Source organism: Astatotilapia calliptera, chromosome 7 (genome assembly GCF_964374335.1).
Source record: "Astatotilapia calliptera chromosome 7, fAstCal68.1, whole genome shotgun sequence".
Taxonomy (NCBI): domain Eukaryota; kingdom Metazoa; phylum Chordata; class Actinopteri; order Cichliformes; family Cichlidae; genus Astatotilapia; species Astatotilapia calliptera.
The window spans coordinates 51,744,962-51,763,973 of record NC_137428.1 but is presented as its reverse complement, the minus strand read 5'-3'; the positions used below and the strand labels follow the sequence as shown (position 1 = coordinate 51,763,973).

At 42.7% G+C, this 19,012-nt stretch overlaps 1 protein-coding gene across 2 annotated transcripts in view; it reads right to left on the bottom strand.

The window, feature by feature from the left end:
- plxnb2b (plexin b2b) overlaps positions 1-19,012 on the bottom strand; it is a 145,737-nt gene that overhangs the window by 100,186 nt on the left and 26,539 nt on the right. The window contains exon 2 of one of the 2 annotated variants that reach the window (XM_026175356.2): positions 18,641-18,827. The exons of the other annotated variant lie outside the window; for it this stretch is intronic. The gene's annotated coding sequence lies outside the window, so the exon portion shown is untranslated. The remainder of the gene's footprint in view (positions 1-18,640; positions 18,828-19,012) is intronic. 2 annotated transcript variants of the gene reach the window in all.

Sequence of the window (19,012 nt, the reverse complement as noted above, 5' to 3'; positions counted from 1 at the left end):
AATTCCCTGAAACTGTCACAGACAAACAGACACACTGACCAACCATGCTTGCCATCTTTAAGCCGGACTGCAAGCAGGACAAATACAAGCACAAAAGCACTGGCAAAAATCCCGCAAATGCATTAAGCACAGCAGAGTCATTTATTTGTGTCTTGCAAATCCCTGAGGATTTCATCCATGGCAAGCTCAGCAACTGGAGTCAAAGGTGCCACGGCGCAAACAATACACAGGCAAAGATCCAATCAAATGTGTCGCTTGTGTTCAAGTGGTTTCTTCATGTGTTAGACTATATGTATTTACACCTGTATGCACAGCAGGCGGCCTATAAATAAGATCCTTATTCACCTACTAGGAAGCTGTCTTCTTCTTTTAGGTTTACTACTGTCAAAATTAGAAGGTTATGTTTAACAAAGGTAAACTAAGCTGGGTAAGACCCTACATTGCACCGCTGCATTTCAAATTCATCTCAGTCTGCTGCCTTGTTTTTTGATTAAATCAAGCAGCAAGCCTGTTGCAGAGGGCATAAAAGTCACAGCCCAGATGAGGCAATCTCACTTCAAACAAACCAGATATGCTGCTGTGTCTTTGTCAGCAACTCATTTACACATAGACATTAGGGTTAAATGGAAACAGTGAGAAGATTTATCTATGCAAAGTCATCTGCATGAAGTCATCTTAGAAAAAGTGCTGTTTAGTAGCGAAAATATATCAAGCACTTTACAGCCACAAGCCTAAAGCACATTAGGACCTAGTCTTGGTGAGGTTACGCAGGGTAGCAAAGAGGATCGAGATTGGTTGCATGGGAGATGGGAGGGCATGACTCAAGAGACTAGTGTGTGCCCTACAGGCTCCTCTTTAGTGGATGGCCCATTGTGGTTGACTGTACAGATCGATAGATCGGGTCAATAGATCATTAAGCAATCCCTATGCTCCTGAAATAACACAGGGATCAGAGTGGAGATAAGAGGCTGGATCAATGCTGGATGCACGGAAAGATGGAGCAGCGTGTGGAGCCTGGAACATGGATGGACCATGTTGCAGTAGGGAACCTGCTGGATGTGCCATGTGCATCAATGGAAGTGGATGGTACAGCTCAATCATAAATTAAAAAAATAAATAACTTATAACATGCTGTCTCAGGCAATGCAGATAGTTTTCTTTCCAGCCCAGCAGAAGAGATTAATTGTGGTGTTAAAAGTTTTCATGAGCCCTGGTTTGGACAGGAATACTATTAGAGAGGCGTGGGTAATGAAATGTTTCCCTCTTCTCTTGTAATAAGAGTTGTTGTTGTTCCAGACAGCATTTAGGCCAATGGCAAATTAATGGGCTTTTGTAATACACAATGAAAAGCTGCAGGAAATTATAAGACCATCACCAAGAGTCAAAGTTTCTTTTCTAATATTAAAATTATTTACTCTGGGTAGCTGTAATTAATTAATTAACAGTGGGAAGAAAATACTACTTATGCAACTTCTTGTGAATGTTGATTAGACTATGTTTTTACAGTGGAAATAAACAATAATTTCTATATGAAGCGTACCATAGCTCCAGTTTGACTACAGTCTATGAGTCGGGGTGAAAACACAATCCTCACTAACTAAAGTCTATCTTTAGTAGTTCCCGTCCTTATGAGAGCTGGCAAATGTTAATGAGTTATCAGGTTCCTTTTCTGTTCCTTCAGTTGTCACACAGTGTGCTGAGCTGATTAAACCTAGTAACAACGATTGCACCTATATGCACAGTATATCAATGCAGAGATGAGCTAAATTATTTGTCCAGATGGAGGTTAATCAAAAACTGAGCAGGCAGTTTGTGCAGTAATAATTAGTAAGGTGGAAGTAATATCAATGTACCATTAAATCCACTCCAGGAAATCACATCAGCTCCCAAAAAGGATACAAGTCCCGCCTGAATTTAAGTCAGAAAATATTTTTTGTCTTTTGTGATATTTGTGAACCAGGACAAGGGGAGTGTCTGCCAGCGTTTGGCGACTTCTGTGTCTGTGGAGGATGGCTACCTGGGAGAAGCTCCTCTACCAAACAGAGCAGCCAGGAGGATTTGGCAGTAACAAATGGATTGAGGCTTTAGGCAGGCAAATGGGAAAGCACAGCTGGATAGAAATCACAAAGGCTAATCCTTTCCTACTATGTCTAGCGTTGAGTTTATTGCCTTTTTAAAATTCACTAATACAGATTATTCTGTCTGTTTAACTCATTAACATCAGTAGCTATCTGGCAAACCGATTTAACGACGTACATTATTCCTAACGCCTCTAGGCGTAAGCTGTGTGGATCTAGCTTTAAAAGATGCTTTCTATCAGATAAAGATGTAATTATACAAAACAACATTGCACTGACTGAATGCCATCATAAAGTACTTAAATCGGATAGCAGCCTGTACTAATGCCTTTCTATACGGCAAATATCAGTGTAAGCTCATTCTTATGGCTGAGACCCATTCATAATCTAAGAGCTTCATTTAAAAGGTCAACACCTGGTGTTTATCGAATTCTGCCTTTAAAAAAAAAGAAAAAAATGTTTCGGTCTTAGCAGCATCAAATTTCTTCAAAGATGATTTTGTAATATATCAGCATGTTTATTTAAAATGAAAGCAGAGAAGATCTGTGGCTTTGATCATTCAGTCTCATTATCTGTAAGCAAGACTAGTATTAAAATATATAGGGCAGGGGGTAAATCCAGGGACTGGTGTTTCCTGTCTCCTGCCTGATGCTGCCGTGGGCTCTTCCTGTCTGGGTGTCGAGGCCAGGACTGCCTGCTGGGAACCTTAGTAGCTCTGTGCAGAAGAGAGGGAGGGAAGAGAAAGAGTGGCACACAGCAGCACACACGCACACACAGACACATAAGCTCCACCCTAAAGAGGAACAGCATGCCAGCCCCGGTGGACATCTGTTTTCACAGGTGTGCTCACCCAGTGTGATTAAGATTGGCGCTACACACCCACCGAGCAATGCTGCGCTGGTGCGCCAACACTGTGGGTGCTGGGGCATTAGCGTGAGACGCAAGGAACAGTTGTGTTGTTTAGGGGCAGATGGAAATGATGATGAGAGTTTAAAGAGGAGGAAGCAAGTGAAGGAGAAAACGAGAGGTATGGAGGAGGCAAGTTATGCGAGAAAGTTCATAAGGCTCATTTACTGCAAACAACTGTTTACAGACACTTCACTCAGGAAGACTGGTATTATTTGGAGAACATGCAGATTATCCTCTGCTGTTTGATACTCAAAAGAAAATGGAGAGATCACGTGAAAAGACTGGAGTAAGCCACACATGGGAATAGTATTTTTTTTTTTTTTTTTTTTTTTTAAATACCAGTACAATCCAAAATGTTCTTAGAGGGAAAATCCATTCATCTCAAGAAAAGTCCATAGGATATAGGTGGGCAGCAGTTTTGGCAGAACCAACACAGCTGGTATGCAATCGTACAATGCACCTGCTCCCATGGCAACCAGAAGAGGGATTGCTTTCCCTTACACCAGCAGGCCACTTCATGCTTTAATGTAAAGCGACAACTTGCTGGAATTAATTTGTGTGTTGTCGGGGAAAAAAAGAGGTCCCCCAAACAGATTTAATTCAGAAAAATGGGGGGGGGAAAGCAATTTTCCTTATTTATGCGCCCCCATCCACTGCCACACCACTGCTGCCACCCCATAATTCTCCAGTGGTTTTTGAGAACTTTCAGCCATTTCAAGTGATCTCACTCCTGGAGTAGTACGAGGCAGCAACAAGAAAATCTTTAATGAACGAGAAAGCAATTCCATTTCACAGCAGCAAGAAACCAAGGAGGAGGAGGAGGGGTGGGAGAGTCAGTCACTAGCTCCTAAAGAGAAATAGAAGCCTTGGATAAAAGCTGCTCACCCCAAGATATCTATGAAAAAAAAAAAAAAAGAAGAGGAAGAGCAGACAGACGACAGACTTAACACCAAATCATCCTGCTGTACGATTCAGAAGCTTACCTAATGCTGACAAGTGACAAGAAGAGTGCTATGCTGCATGTAGCTTATTAGCATTTGTGAATTTCACTTTGCTTGAGCTCCTGAACTTTTTACACTTCTATCTGTAACTAACAGAGCAAAACTATCTGTACAGCAGCAAACACGGAATAAATAATAACTAAGTGAATACTTATATGTCGTGTTCACAGCGGGTATCAACAGTTTTGAGCCTCGTTTTCAATACAAGTTGGTGATTTAGCAAAGATATAGTGTAAAACTGATACATGTGCACATATGTGAGTCAGTATGCAGAGTAAATGTTGCTTGATGTGATATCAAGCTGCAAAAAACATATTTCATTAGTTAGTCTGAGATATTTATGATAAGCCCTGATCACACAGCCAAGGTCTCGTCCCGATTCCATTATCCATCCAAATGTGTGCACTCCTCCCCTCCTCGTTTCCAACCCTCCCATCAAGGAAGAAATGGCAGGCATCGTTCCCACAACTATGCCCGGCTCCAATCTGCTCTCGCTTCCCATCTCCTGGCGAGCATATCTCAGTGTGGGGTATGACTTCTCTCAAAAGCTAGATGTGAGAAATGTATATATTTGTAAGTGCTAATACTAAGCGGCACAGAATGTTGGGCCAGCACCAGACAGATGGTTCTGAGAAAGGCAGAAGATCAGAGAGATGCTCCCTCCCACCCTCGCTGTCCCCATTCCTCTATTTCTCAGAGAGAAGTCACTATCACAGCGCTGCATGGCACCGAGGAGCTTCAGTGTACAAAAGCGGCCTTAATTCCCCCAATGTTGGAATCGGCTCACTCTAACAAGGGTATCAAAGAACTTCATCAATGAAAGGATATTTAAAACTCAGCTCTCAAAAGCCTATCAACCCATGGGTGGAATACTATTGGGAGAGTTATTGGGGTGTAGGACAAATGGAGAGGCACACGATGTAAAAAATAAAACAACACAGAAAATAAAGAGGAATATAAATGATTTTATAGTCTCTTGTATTTGTAGAAGGATTACTAATGACATGGAAATTCTCGTATGTATCTGGTTTAAAGGCACAATTAGCCTTGCCCAGTATGTCCTTCACAAAGCACTGCCAAGGCAGATTAATTGATACAATCAGAGGCCAAGTGAGCTTAATTTACAAAGCCAGAAATCTCAGGAGCAAAAGTTATAAAGCAGCGAACAAAAGAATTGACTGTAAATGCACTGTCTGTGTGTCCATGTAGGAGGGGTTGTTTCACTTTTGCAACAGGAGGGATGTCAAGTCTTTATTTCTGTTGTACATTTGGCTCGCTATGACACCTCATAGGAGGCCAGGGTAAAATAAAGTGCAGAGCTTAACAGCTCTGGCACACCAGGGGAGACACGGCTACTCAGGAACTATAACGCAGACACACAAACAAATGGATTCACTTTCACGCATACAGACAGTAAGCCTCACAGATAAATTCAAAATCTCAAGACAAACTGAAAAATCCTCTTCTTTTGATTGAATGAGGATGGCAGTCTGTGTGGGCTACGTTAGCCATGCTTTCAAAACCCTAAATGGCTCAGACACATGTACAATAACAGAATGCCTGGCCCACTGCTTCTGTCTTTAACTATATCTTTCTATCTGAAACTCACAAGCGGAATTTGCGACAAATCACCCAAAGTGCAAAGAGCTCAGTTGGGGTGAAGTCAGCATCAGCAGGACTGCTTCCACGCAAAAAAAAACATGTTGCTTGGTCTGGGAGGACGTTCATGCAGAAGCTGCCAATCAATCAATGGGATTTTTATTGTTCAGAAGGGATATAAAGCTCTCTTTGTCTGTCCATACTCTTCTGACCTTTATTGGGCCAATGAAGAAGGCAAACGCCACCAAGCCATCAGGGAAATGGAGTATCTGTTTTGCTCTTAACACACTGCTCACAGATTGCAGAGCTGGCATGGTGTAGCGGACACAGACTGTGTGCCGACCTGGGCGTGCTCCGCCCTACGCGACCTTGGTACATATGACTATGCCAACGTGCCAATGAGCGCTCCCACACTGTCCTCATCTTTAAAAAAGAAAAAAAAAAAAAAAAAACCTTCTCCCTGAGGCAAGGCTGGAGCTTGGGCTTGAGACACAGAGTTCATTAACAGATAAACAGCGGAAGTGTGGGGGAAAAAGAGAGCAAGAGATGGGAATAAATGAGAAAATGACAACGGACGGAAGATATGGAGAGAGCTTGGCAGCCGTCCATGAAAACGACAGCTGGCAGCGACATCCTTCACAAACCTGGCGATGCAAGCGGTGTGATGGAAGCAACCTCCAGAGACATAGAAAAAGGAAGAGAGGAAGAAGGAGAGAGATTTGGGGGAGCGGGAGGGGGGACTGTGGCAGTAAATATCATGCTTTTCGTCTCCAGACTCCTGTGCTAATTAACACAGTTCCACATACAAGGCCCCCCCCCCCCCCCCCCCCGTTTGCCTCGCAGCCTGACCTCAGTCTTGAGCACTGACACAGAGGGCTGGCAAAGGCCTATGTTAAGTTGCATTTCCACAGCGTGGTGGAGGTTCTACTTTTGGTGCAAGGTACTTACCTATATTTCATTCTCCTAATCAAACATATGAGACTTTCAAGGTGGTCATCACAGTCGAGGACATCAAGTTATTGCATTAGTTGGTGCTTTAACAGCTCTCAAACTGACACTGAAACTGCAATATGATTCCTAACTGTTTTGTGGTGTGGTTCCTTCTTTAAGTCATGCAATGAGATGGAGGTTTTTTAAAAGTACAAAAACACAATGCATGAAAGTAAAGAAAGAAAATCCAAAGCATTTGTGTGACAGACACATGAGTAGGAATATATGACAGCCATGGCAGATAAATGGACAAAAATCGTAATTGCTGTTTCTTACTCATAACCTGAAAATTACGAGTATATACCAAAACCAGTTAAATCAATTAAAGGCAGAGTGAGTAATATACTGCCACTAGATGTCAGTAGATTGCAGTCACTTGCGTTCTTTTTTTAAATCTCTTCCAATTTAAGTGCATAATCCTAGCTAAAGTGTCTACTGTGTAACTCTGGCCGCCTTTCATCTGTAATGGGTGTGGGGTGTTGGCCCACTGAAGATAACATCTATTACCTCTGACGAGCCTGTAAAACCTTATGAGAGAAGTCTCATACATGATGATGACTCAGTGACTCAGCCCAATTATGTCCAATAACAGTGATACTAAGGCAGACCTTCCCAAAGTGTGGGGCAGAGCCATGGCAGGGGGGGGGGGGGCGCGGGATGAAAAGGGTGAAAAAACCCCCCAAAAAACCGCTTGGACACTGCTAGCACGGGCGCCTACAGAAACACAAAGCAGGAGATGAAGCATAGCTGAATATGTTTCCAAACCAACTTCATTCTAAGCCAAAGACTAGAAAATATGGTGAAGCATATCTTCCCTTTGGCTTCACCTGCACAAGTGCCAAGGTAGGTCTCCCCTACAGAACTGGTTTTCCCTTTGTCGGGAGCAGCACTGGGCTGTTTAAATCACGGACAAACAGTATCCCACATTCGTGATTTTTAGTTCACAAACACTTCTTGTAATGACTAACTACTGCTGACATTTTGGAGATATACATACTATACTATATACAGTAAAGTTAGAGCGGGATACAAATGATATCAGGCTGATCCTGCCACGATTTGTTCCCCCGGTTCAAATCACGGACAAACAGTATCCCACAGCTGTTTATGTTTTTAAACCTATTTTGCACAGAGAGGCATTTTTTGAAAAATGTATTGATAGCAATGTTGAATATTATTACACAGGAAAAAGAACAACAACAACTACACGTAAAATAATCACATCGTGACGCCTCTGCCTTTGTAAATGGGGGGACAGTAACTGCGTGTGTATGTAAGCGTGTAAAACCTGCAGATAGTCAGATTAACAGTATTTTGTCTCTATCTGCCATTCTGCAATTCATCTCATGTAAACAATAACGTGGCACACAGCGTGACGTGAAAAAAGGTACATACCTTTGAGGTTGTGTGACAAACTCTGTATTCCTCGTCCACAGGTAAACGCAAAAAAGGAGTTTTAAAAAAATCTCAGTTTTCGGTGATTCAAAACACCGTTTACGTGTGGACGAAACAGCTGCATTTTCAAAAATACCCGTGTAGGTGTTTTACGCTACGTAAAAGACTTAGTAGTTTATTTTATTACTACCTGTCATTTATTGCAGATTACTTGTATTTGCTTAATTGTTCACTAAATATTTGAGGTGTGAAATAAACCACAATGGAGCAAAATATGTGTGTGTGGTTGGAGGATGTGTGTGTGCGTGCGTGTGCGGGGCGCGAACATTTTTCTTGTAAAACAAAGGGGGGCCCAGCAAAAAAAAAGTTTGGGAACCACTGTACTAAGGTGAGCTGTCGAAAATATCCTGAACTTTTCTGTCAGTAGTCATTTCTGTTTTGGCTACGTTTACCTGTTTTTAGCTTCTGTTAGCTGCTGTTAGCCGCCGTTAGTGAAATTTTCTTTCAAACAGATCTAGCATTGTTGGACTGCACCAAGCAAAAAAACTTCTTCTCATCTTATGATGTCAGAATAAAATCAAACTGTTTATCAGAGGGAAAGTGTGATTTTTAGGACACTTCGGTCCAACATTAGCTAGCGTACTGCTAGCTAATAACAAGCTGTTGTTGCCATTTAGCCGACTCGTGAGCTGTCCAAAGACAGGAGGGTCAAAGGGCTAATTTGCTGGATTAAGTAACTGTGACAGTATGTGAAATAAATAGGCATGTTTGTGTATGTTTTTGTGTGTTACAGCCCCAACTTCTATTCAGGAGAGGAGGAGTGAGGAGAGAAAGGAGGGAGGTGGAAATGAGGGAGGAGAGAGTGCAGTGATCTTTAAATTAAAAGGAACTTCTATTGCATAATGTATATGTGGTTGGTCTCTAGCGACATACATAAAATGCAATTATGTATCTTGGCCACTATATTCATGATGTTGAGGGAATACAGCATCTTTCAAAACCTGGTGCTCACTAATCCATTTGTGGATTAGTTCTAAATTTGTAAGACTGCTGGAAGACATAATTACATACTAATCAATTTATATTTATGAATACAACATTCCCTTGTCTATTAAATAACTTAAAATTTTACGTACTTTACCTTTAATGAGTAGAGTCCAGTTCAGCTGCACTATGCACTGGAAATGAGGCTTCAGTGTGTAAAAAGAAGTGCTGAGGGATTTTGAGAGAGGAAAAGAAATAAAAAGGTGAGACAAGGTCTGGTGGCCTTGTCTGAAGGTGAGCTGGATCCCCTGCCAGCCTGCAGCCCGACTCTTCTGGCAGAAAGGGAGGGGGGGACAAAGACAAATGAGGTAGAGTGTGGGGATGCTGATCAACAACCGACTCACTCACCGGCCGTCGCTCACCACATCCAGAGGGAGCAAGTGAGAGAGAGCGACGGAGAGACAGAGAGAAGTGAGGAGGCCAATGAGCCGGCACTGGTCCAGTCACAACACCATAGACACAAATCCTGGTTCTGTACCATTAGCTCCAGACTGTCATAAATCAGACAAAGCCAGCCAGCAGGACCAGAGAGAAGGCCAAACAGAGAAGTCAAAAAGCCACAGCCACACCGGACTGATCAGACAACAAAGGAGGGGAACAAACAGCAACCTTTGGACAGAGGAAGCATTTATAACACCACAAGACAGAAGAAAGGCTCCATACACATAATAGAAGCACTGGTATTGAACCTGGCTTTGTTACTGCAGCCTGAAATGCATCCACAGTGCTATTTACAGTAATATTTATATTACAAAAAGTCACTCACAGTCAGTGCCAAGCCAGGTTTTTTTTTTAAATCTACTCTTTCATTAGAAATTTTCTTATGTTAATCAGGCTATGGTTATGCATCTTTGCTATAAATCTTTATTAAATGTCTAACCCCTGTAGAGGGGTTAAAGAAAATGAGGATAAAGAGTTGGGGGACAACATACGATAAAGATACATAGCTGCAACTAAAGTGGGACTAGCGCCTAAATTCACCATGAATCTGCCTTCTCTCAGGAATGCTTGTATTAACATGAGACACTAATGCATTTAAAGGTTTCAGATCATTTGGTAAATAAACAAGGAGTGAGCTGTACTGGCCAAGGTCAAAGTACCAGCATAATACACAGTCAGTGTCTATCATAAGTTACTGAAAACAAACAGAACCATAGAGCTTCTGCTTTTACATGTCATAAAAGCCTCCATTAATATTCATGATCCAAATTGTATAGTACACTTGATATTTAGTCATTAGGATTTTGTCACTGGAAATTGAGGTGCTCATTTAGAGCATGTGGGTTAGTGTTTTCATTTGGTAATGCCATTACTGGAGCAAAAGCTTCATTAGTATTTCTGCTTGTAATAACCTCGACAAGGGATTTCCTAACCCAGTTTTTCAACCACACCCATCCCAGGCACACTGCCTTGGCATGCACCCTACTGGCAGACAAACAACACATCTGCCTTCCTGCTCGGAAACTTGCGCATACATATTGTATGAATCAACAGAAAAAATATGCGCTTTTTGTTTTGCTTGTGCATGTGGGTGAAATATGGACTGGGGTATAATATAGTGTGTGTGCAAAATTTCAATTTTTTGATTCCATGTAAGACTGTGTGTAGGAAGTGATGATCCAGATTGGCAAAAAAAAAAAAAATGGCAGCAGAGAGCAACTCTTGGTTTTGCTGTAAGTTTTTGGTGAGCGTGTGCCAATCCCACCTCACACAGCAGTGCACCACGGGGGGGCTGAACACTTTCTACAGTTGGATCCAATTAATTTCATCTCCACACGCCAGCCATTTCGACATGCTAGGAGCATAAGAAGAGGAAGTGGAGGGTTGAAGGGAGTGGAGGTGTGCAGCGAGGCAAGTGGGAAATAACCGAGAAAAGGGAAGTGGAAGGATGGGCCAAGGTTGGGGAAACTTAGAATTCCCTGTATCTTCCGTTGAGTTTCTGCACAGGCAGACGAAAAATGCAATTACACGTGCCCTTTCAGCCTTTTCAGGCAAGTAGGGTGTGTGGATTTGTGTGTGTGTGTGTGTGTGTGTGTGTGTGTGTGTGTGTGTGTGTGTGTGTGTGTGTGTGTGTGTGGTGGGGTTTGTGCCCTGTGGCCACCAGCACTCCCATTTTCTATGCTAATAGACGCTTGTTCTGCATTCTATCAGGCATTTGGTGGCACAGCTCTGAGTGAGGAGCAGCAGAGGGTGAGTGCAGAGCGGGTGCGTAAGGAGCGGGGAGGGAGAGAGAGGAAGAGGGGGTTGTCGCCTTGTGTCTCCAGAGATAGTAGGAATAATGAAAAAGTCTGCTGGGACTTCAAAGCAAACGGCTGGTCATTTCCTGTGGTGATGGCTGATATGGGGCGTACATGTTCAGGCAACAAGCACACAGACACTTAGTCACACATTCCTGCTAGCAAAACCCTGCCAATGAACACCATCTCCTTTGATGGCATAGTGGAGCCCAAGCGAAAGGAGTGGAGTCTTTGGACAAGGAACAAATTCGAAAAGCTTTCGCACGTTGCTGTCAGAGCCATCTAAATGCTTTAGTCACAGCCTTGGGTCAAAACTTATGCAATGTGGGTGTAATGCCAGTAACCAGCTGCTTTTTTTGTTTGTGTGCGTGTTTGTTTGTTTTTTTAAACAATTTATAACACGTGCAGTGTTTTAAGTTAAAACAGGCAATATTAAATTAGAAAATAAACTAGCAGTTGTTATAGGGCAGGGAGACATCAAAATCCATTCTCTTGGCAGATCAACCTCTGGGGCTTTGCTAAACAGCCTGTGTAAAAGAAAAAAAACAAAACAAGGTATATCCTTCAACATCTTTGTGTTCTCAATTAACTGGTAGTACTTTGGGTTGTTCGCCTGTTTTACACTTGTTCTGGGTTGACCATTCTCTACGTTGGCAGGTGGAAGCATAAGGTAGCTCAAATGTGACAGAGTGTCTCAAAAATGCAGAGGGAGCTGCGTTACTCCTTTTTTGGTCACTAAAAAGATCGACATGAGGAAAGACGTATGAGCAGAACAGCCAGAGCGGTATGTGAAGGGGAGAGAGCTGATAGTCCAACATAATATGCAAACATAAACAAGCCAGCAGTCACATCTGCCTCATCTGGTTTCTTATCACTGAATCTTTCACCATTATGAAAGCCGGTCTACTGACATACATTCACTCATGGCTGTAAGTCTTATGTGCGAGCAAGATACACCAAAAGAACAAATTGTAGAATTAAATTTTTTTACAAAACAAAACAGACAGACGCACACACACACACACACACACACACACACACACACACACACACACACCTGGTTTCATTCAGGATGCCTGGAATTCTTTGCCTGCTTGGCTCACATTACTTCCTGAGCCCGCATGCTGACTGCTGCACGACAGCAGATAAAATATGCCACTCAGCACAATACCTCATCTGCTCAACATGTAACTGGAAAAACGCAGTTTGATGAGTGATAGAAGTGAAGCTGAATTTACAGGAGAGCTCTGAGAGTGGATGGGTCTCAAGTGGGAGACTCCTGAGAACCCAGGTACTCTAATTTACAGCGTCTCCCCTTTCGTAGACCCTTGACTGCAGTACAGTCAAGGGTCAGTAGTACAGTAGAAGTGAGTTAAAGATGCAATGATACTGTAAAATCTCTCACTCATTCTGAGAAACTGAGTCAGAGAAACAGACCAGAGACACACAGTGCAACGTGAGGAGCCAAAGAATCTTGATCTTATAAAAGTTATTCAATTTGTATTGTTTCATAAACAGACCAAAACCACAGGAGGGGGACGACGACTGAACAATACTAAAGTTTAAGAAAAAAGAAAGAAATCTTTATTGTTTTATTTTCTTTTGAGAACCCACAAAACAGAATGAGATGATTTCTGTTGCAAAGTAAAAACTATAAACCTTGGGATCAGTTTGCTCTACACACCATAATTCCTAAACGTCACCTTTCCTTTACATTTCCGAACGCACCCCTTCCAATTCCCCCATCCTATTCTCTTATCTCCCAGGTTTGACAGAGTGATGTCTTCAGCCAAAATCAGCTTGTCTACTCCGGTTCCCCAGGAGATGAAGTGCCAGCGATGTAGACGATTCAATCAAGAGAAGTGAAAGAGCAGATCACAGACAATACGCCGCGGCCCCATTACCCCCAGTCCTCAGTTACCAGTAGCGACGCTTAGCTCAGGCCCCCACCTAATGGGCCATAATATCATTTTGCGCCATGTACCAGCTCTTTATACTAGCTCTAAACATAACTCTGTCGCCAGGGCACAATAAAAACAGATATATTTCTTTATTACTCCTCGCGAAGCATATCACCAGATCTGAGCTCCCCTACAAAGGAAACTAATATCTACAGGAACCCGCTCTTTTCCTTGGCTCATTTAGAGCAGACGCACAGTTGTTATTACATTGAGCTGCACTCTGCCGGCCTCACCTCCCCACGCCATTCACTCAGACTGTAATGGATGTTTTATTATAAAGAAATGAATACAATATCTTCGCCATAAATAGCCTACTTAAAAAGCCATTTTCTCTGCCTTGCAATATGTTTGAATGTCCATCACGCCTCAAGCAATGAGGTGCCACATGTTTAATTCAGACACGACGCAATTTGCGTGTTACTGTATACGTGGAAACAGCAGCTCCTCTGCCCTTTGCTCACCCTCACTGCTCTTTTTTTCCCACTCACGCAATAATCACACTCCACCCTTTCTTGCATACAGTCAATGTAAGTCTCCAGCAGGTTCATTAGTTTACAACACGGCAGGGAAAAGGAAATGTCACCTGGGCACCCCCCCCCCCCTTTTTTTTTAAGACATTCACTTTCTTCATCTCATGTAGTACATGCTGTGCTTGTAAGCCTCGAGTCAGATGAACAGAACTTCACTTTAGCAAGGGCAAGTTATTATCTGCTACTAGGAAAAAAACCTACACACAGGGCACGTTGTTGCCATCGCCCTGTACCCTATACATCTCATCGTGTCTGACCAGCCCATACACTGTGAGGATATGACAAGAGATGAGTGAACATTGGGGCACGAACATGTGTGTTTGTGTGTGGCAAGACGAAGCAGGAGAGGGAGTTGGGGAATCCAATCTCTCACACAGAGGAGCAGAGACAGGCGGGCAGATACGTTCCAAGCCTGGTATAACCCCAGCGGTATCCATGAATGAAATGACAGGATTACAGGGGTATTAGAAAACCTGCTGAGATGGTTGATAATGCTGTTTATGGTTGGGCGTCACACCGCTCGAAGGGAAAAGTCAAACTGTTTGACTAATGAAAATATGGACAAGCTCTTCACACATAGTCACCAAACAGCAAACTTAAGGAGAGAGGTCTTCCTCTCCATTAGCACCCATGGTTTGGTGTTGACGAGCATTAATGCAGATACCTGAAAATTTGAGTCTGTGGTATTATTACAGACAGACCTCTTAAAATAGGGACAGAAAACATAGGCCCCACTATCCTTACAACGAGAATGGGATTACTGTTGTGTCAACAGTCCCCAAAGATAATAGTAATTACTGCCCTAGCTACAGCGCCATCAGACTGAGGCAACTTCGCTAGCTGACAGCTTGGTCCTAATTACCAAGAACCACCAATTACGGGCTCCATTTCATTATTTATATAGCACAGCACACCCAAATAAAAGAGACTTCAGTGACTCTGAGCAGTCACATCGCTGGCAGCTGCAGAGGAGCATCCAGAGGATCAGCTGAATCATTCTCTCAGAGTTTTTTTTTCTTCTTCTTTCTTTCTTTTTTTCTAGATAATATACTAGTCAGCGTGCAAACGCAGCATGATTAGTATTGAAAGCTGTGTAAAAATAGAAAATTAAGCCAATAGGGGGCTGCCTTTCCTTCCTTTTTGTCATCCACCGGAAGTAATTTAGCTGCAAAGGAAGTGCATAACCGCCTCTTCTTTTCCTCACTTGCTGCTGCTCGCTTATCTGAACAATTCGAAAAGATTATCCCTTGAGCAATTTAACTACTGAAACAGTTTGCCTGTTGCATCTACATTTATTCCACCGTGAGGTTTGTTTAGTAAAAAAAGAATGTGCTCACCTGATGTTACACAAAAGATGTCTCAAAAAAAGAAAAAAACCCAACATAAAAACAAAATTCTTTATCTGGTGAGTGTATTCAACCATCCACACACACACAGCAAATTTCACAGATGTTTCCCATCATCCTCTGCTGCCAAGCAGCGCCCAGTGACGGCTGAGAGGAGGGGAGCGGGGGCTCAGTGCTGGGGTGTGAAATTCTGCTATTCCTGCTCCAGTGAATTCAGCAGAAACTTGGCAGATCATTGTGGAGATTTGTATGTCTGTGGATTTGACATGAAACTGTTTGAGAGGCTCATCTGGAATCTGTCTCTCAACTTGCCTCCCCTTAAAATGGGCTTGGTTCACAATACCTATATAAAGCCAGACAACCACATTTTGTAATCCTCCAGAGGATACAGATGCAATGATTAGGTCATATACAATCATCTGAAAGATAACAGTCTGTTGCTTAAAAACCTGCCTTTGAGTAAAAGCTCACAATCCTTAAAATAGACAAAGAGCATCTGCAGCATCTATACAGATTTCTGCAACTATATACCTTTGTTATTAAAAAAGAAAAATACTCCCACTCTTGTTGAAATTCAGTATTTTTCACAAAACGAACACAAATAGAAGTTCATAGTCAGCAAGCTGTAAAGAATGTAAAGCTATCGTGTTCCAAGAGAGCAAGTAGTCGCAAAGAAACCGAACAAAAAAAACAAGTAAGTATGTACAAAAGGAATCGGCCGTGGCGATCCAAAGCGCTTAGCATTTAGATGACAGCTGCACAGGGCAGGCCTTGTTTGCAGGGGCTGGAGTGGTGCGGTATATGTGGCCCGGAGGCCGGATCTGGTCCAACTGTGCCCTGGCAAGAAAACGCTCAGCCCAGTCAGCCTCGACAGCTTGGATATTCACAGGAGGCAGTGGAAATGGAGGGCTGCAGTACCATGTTGGAGTTGGGGCGAACTTGCAGGAGGAGGGGCAGGAGTGATGAGTCAGGGAGAAGGTATTTTATATTATTTTTGTACCACAAGGACACGACATTCGCCATTTTCCGTAGAGAAAACCCAACTTAGGCTGGTGATGAGGGGGTATGTTGGCTTCTGGTGATGCCTGGAGCATGTTAGCAGGCTTTTTAAACCATTTTTGCACAGCCTTAAAAGACGTTAGTATACACCTGCAATGCTGTGACTTTTTTTTTGGTAATGAAAATTTTCTAAAGGCTCGACCTGCTCTGTGCTGACCGCATAGGCCTGAAGATTTTTACCCTGCTATGACCTAATCATAGCAGTTGGCTTCAGATTACATGAAACATTGTCATCTGACAAACCACTGTGACAATTTCAATAGATCACAGGCCTTAAAGTTAGGATCATCACTTTGATTTAGCATGACAAATGAATTATTCACTCTCATTTCTGGGGATTCATACTTAAACTCAGAGTCATTTTGAGTATCATAGAAAGGACTTTTGATGTCGGACAGCTTTCTCCTCACTTGATTAACCTGAACCAACTTCAAAAGTGCCACGGCTTGGGTATCGCCATCAGCAATATTCTAAACAAGCGTGGAGCCTTTTTAGAAAACAATATCTTCTATGAGCCTCCTCTTTGAAATACTACAAGTTAAATGGTCTTGTTTACTTATTTTTGCTATTATACTTCAAAAATAGCACATTTTACACAGTAAACAAGGAGCAAGTCAAGCATGCAAAACTAAGAGTGCAAAACTACTTTAGTAACGTTCAAAGTATCAAAATTTAATGCAGAAGGGAAAAAAAGGGGGGGAGGGGGCAGTGACACACAAGGGAGAAAGAAAAAAAACAAAACTAAGGGACCCACCCACAACATTGCAAAAGACAACAAAAAAAAAATAGAGAGATTTTTCAAGTGCATCCTAATTCATTCATCCCCCAAGTATGTCTTTGCTCCAGGGTTGTGACAAGGCAAAGCCTCATGGGAGAAATGACTGGCACCTCCTAATCCTTATGGATACCAAAAAGCATGTCATTACCATAACATTCACACCATCTTTTGGGATGTGAGACAAACTGAGTCAACAACAAAGGATCAAAACGAAAAACAGCAAAGAAAAATTAAAAAACAGAAAAGTGTGCCTGTTTAATGTGATCTATTTGGAGTCGCAACTGTAGCACTTTGATGAAAGCCACAGCTCCACCAAACTTCTAATCATTCAGCATAGGCCAAACAACCACCTGGTGTAGCCTATATTTCAAATGAGCCATATTTTGTTTATCTTTAACACCAACGGGTAGGCTGGCAGGCATGCTGCAAGGGAAATTGGAGCACAAGAATTATGACCTAAGAAGAAGAAAAAAAACAGCTGATTAGGGAGAAGATGAGTGAGAAATGGAGTCATCTGTCACGTTAAGCACTCCACAGATGGACAAGTGTAACACCCTAAGAAACCTGCAAGTCCTGAGGCTTGGTGGCAGCTTTGGGATTTAAAGTAAATCCAGGAACGGTTTCAGAAGAAGTGATGAAATATGCCTCACGAGATCACATGTTCATATTGCTCACCCTTTCATTCACGTCATCAGACGAGTGGTAACAACGGTCCTTTTTCTGTGCTTAAATTAAATGTGAAAACATTTAGTTTTTCCAGCTGTCTACACAAAACTATTGTGAGTGTAGATAATTACTGGGGAGCTTCATTTAATGAAGCCTCGGAGCAGATCTAATCACTTGCGTTCTTTAATAAACAAGAATGGAAACCTACTGGTGTGCAAATAAAGATTTGACAGACTAGAACTTCTCCCAACTAGTAGGCTAAGACTTGACTTATAATTGGACCATTGTTTCCTGACACAAACCATTTACTCGTCAGCAATGTTCCGCTTCTATAAGCACGACAAGAAAGAAAAGATGTTTTCAATGGTGTACTGTGGCTAAGCACTGCCTGCATATCTCCCAGGTGAGATGGACAATTGCCTGCTGGGTAGCAGAGTCGTTGCCTTAGTGCCTTCTCTGTGTCCTGTACCTCCTGTCTGCTCAGACTTTACCATTGACCTCACTACCACTTCCTACCTCTGCTATTGACAGCCAAACAACCGGGAGTCAGGAAGGCCTTAACGAAGAGAAGTAGGAGGTTCAACTAATTAGAAATACCTCCATTCCATTACTTCATCCCCTCCTGTTCACTCAGAACACTGAGCTAAAGCTTGGCCAGAGCTGGGCCTGGAGGATTGTTTTTTCTTTTTTCTTTCTTCAGACTGCTAGCCAATGGGGGACCGTGGTAATTGCCTAAATCCCACTGTGGCAAATGAGGACAGAGTGTGAGGGTCACGCAAGCCAAGAAAATGCTGGGATAAAGTGTGGGAATGAAAGTCTAGTAATAATAATAATAATCTTTTTAAAAAATACAGAGGCATAGGACACAGAGACAGAAACTTCAATCTTTATCTAAACATTCCACAGTAGAAGTTCTAACATTGCAGACCTGGTGATCCATAAAATAGGTAAAGAAATCTTCTTTGCACAAAATTAGCACAAGAGCGTAGGAGACTGGAAAGGAGTATTGTGCAGTGAGAAAATAAAATGACCTCGGGTGCTACTCACTAGGGAGAGGCCGACAGGGGTGCAACGACTGTCTTGGCTGTTGAAGCGAAACAGAGTAGGGTGCAGCAGTGACTGCACAGTCGGTGCTTGCTGGACACTTCAATCACAGGCTGCCGGAGCCCCGGGCAAACTTGGCCAATTAGCCGCACACCACCGCTGACCCCCAGCTTCATTAAGGGCCTGGGCTCTGGATAAAGGGAGAGAGGAGAGGAGGTGGAGAGGATTAGCAGGTGAGAGAGTAAACTGTCAGCAGGGGCCAGGTTTGAGGAGATACACACATGCATTTGCACAAACACGCACACCTAGAGGTGACGCTCAAGGTTACAGATAAACACAATCAGAGCACACCATACCACACGTGTACACATTGGC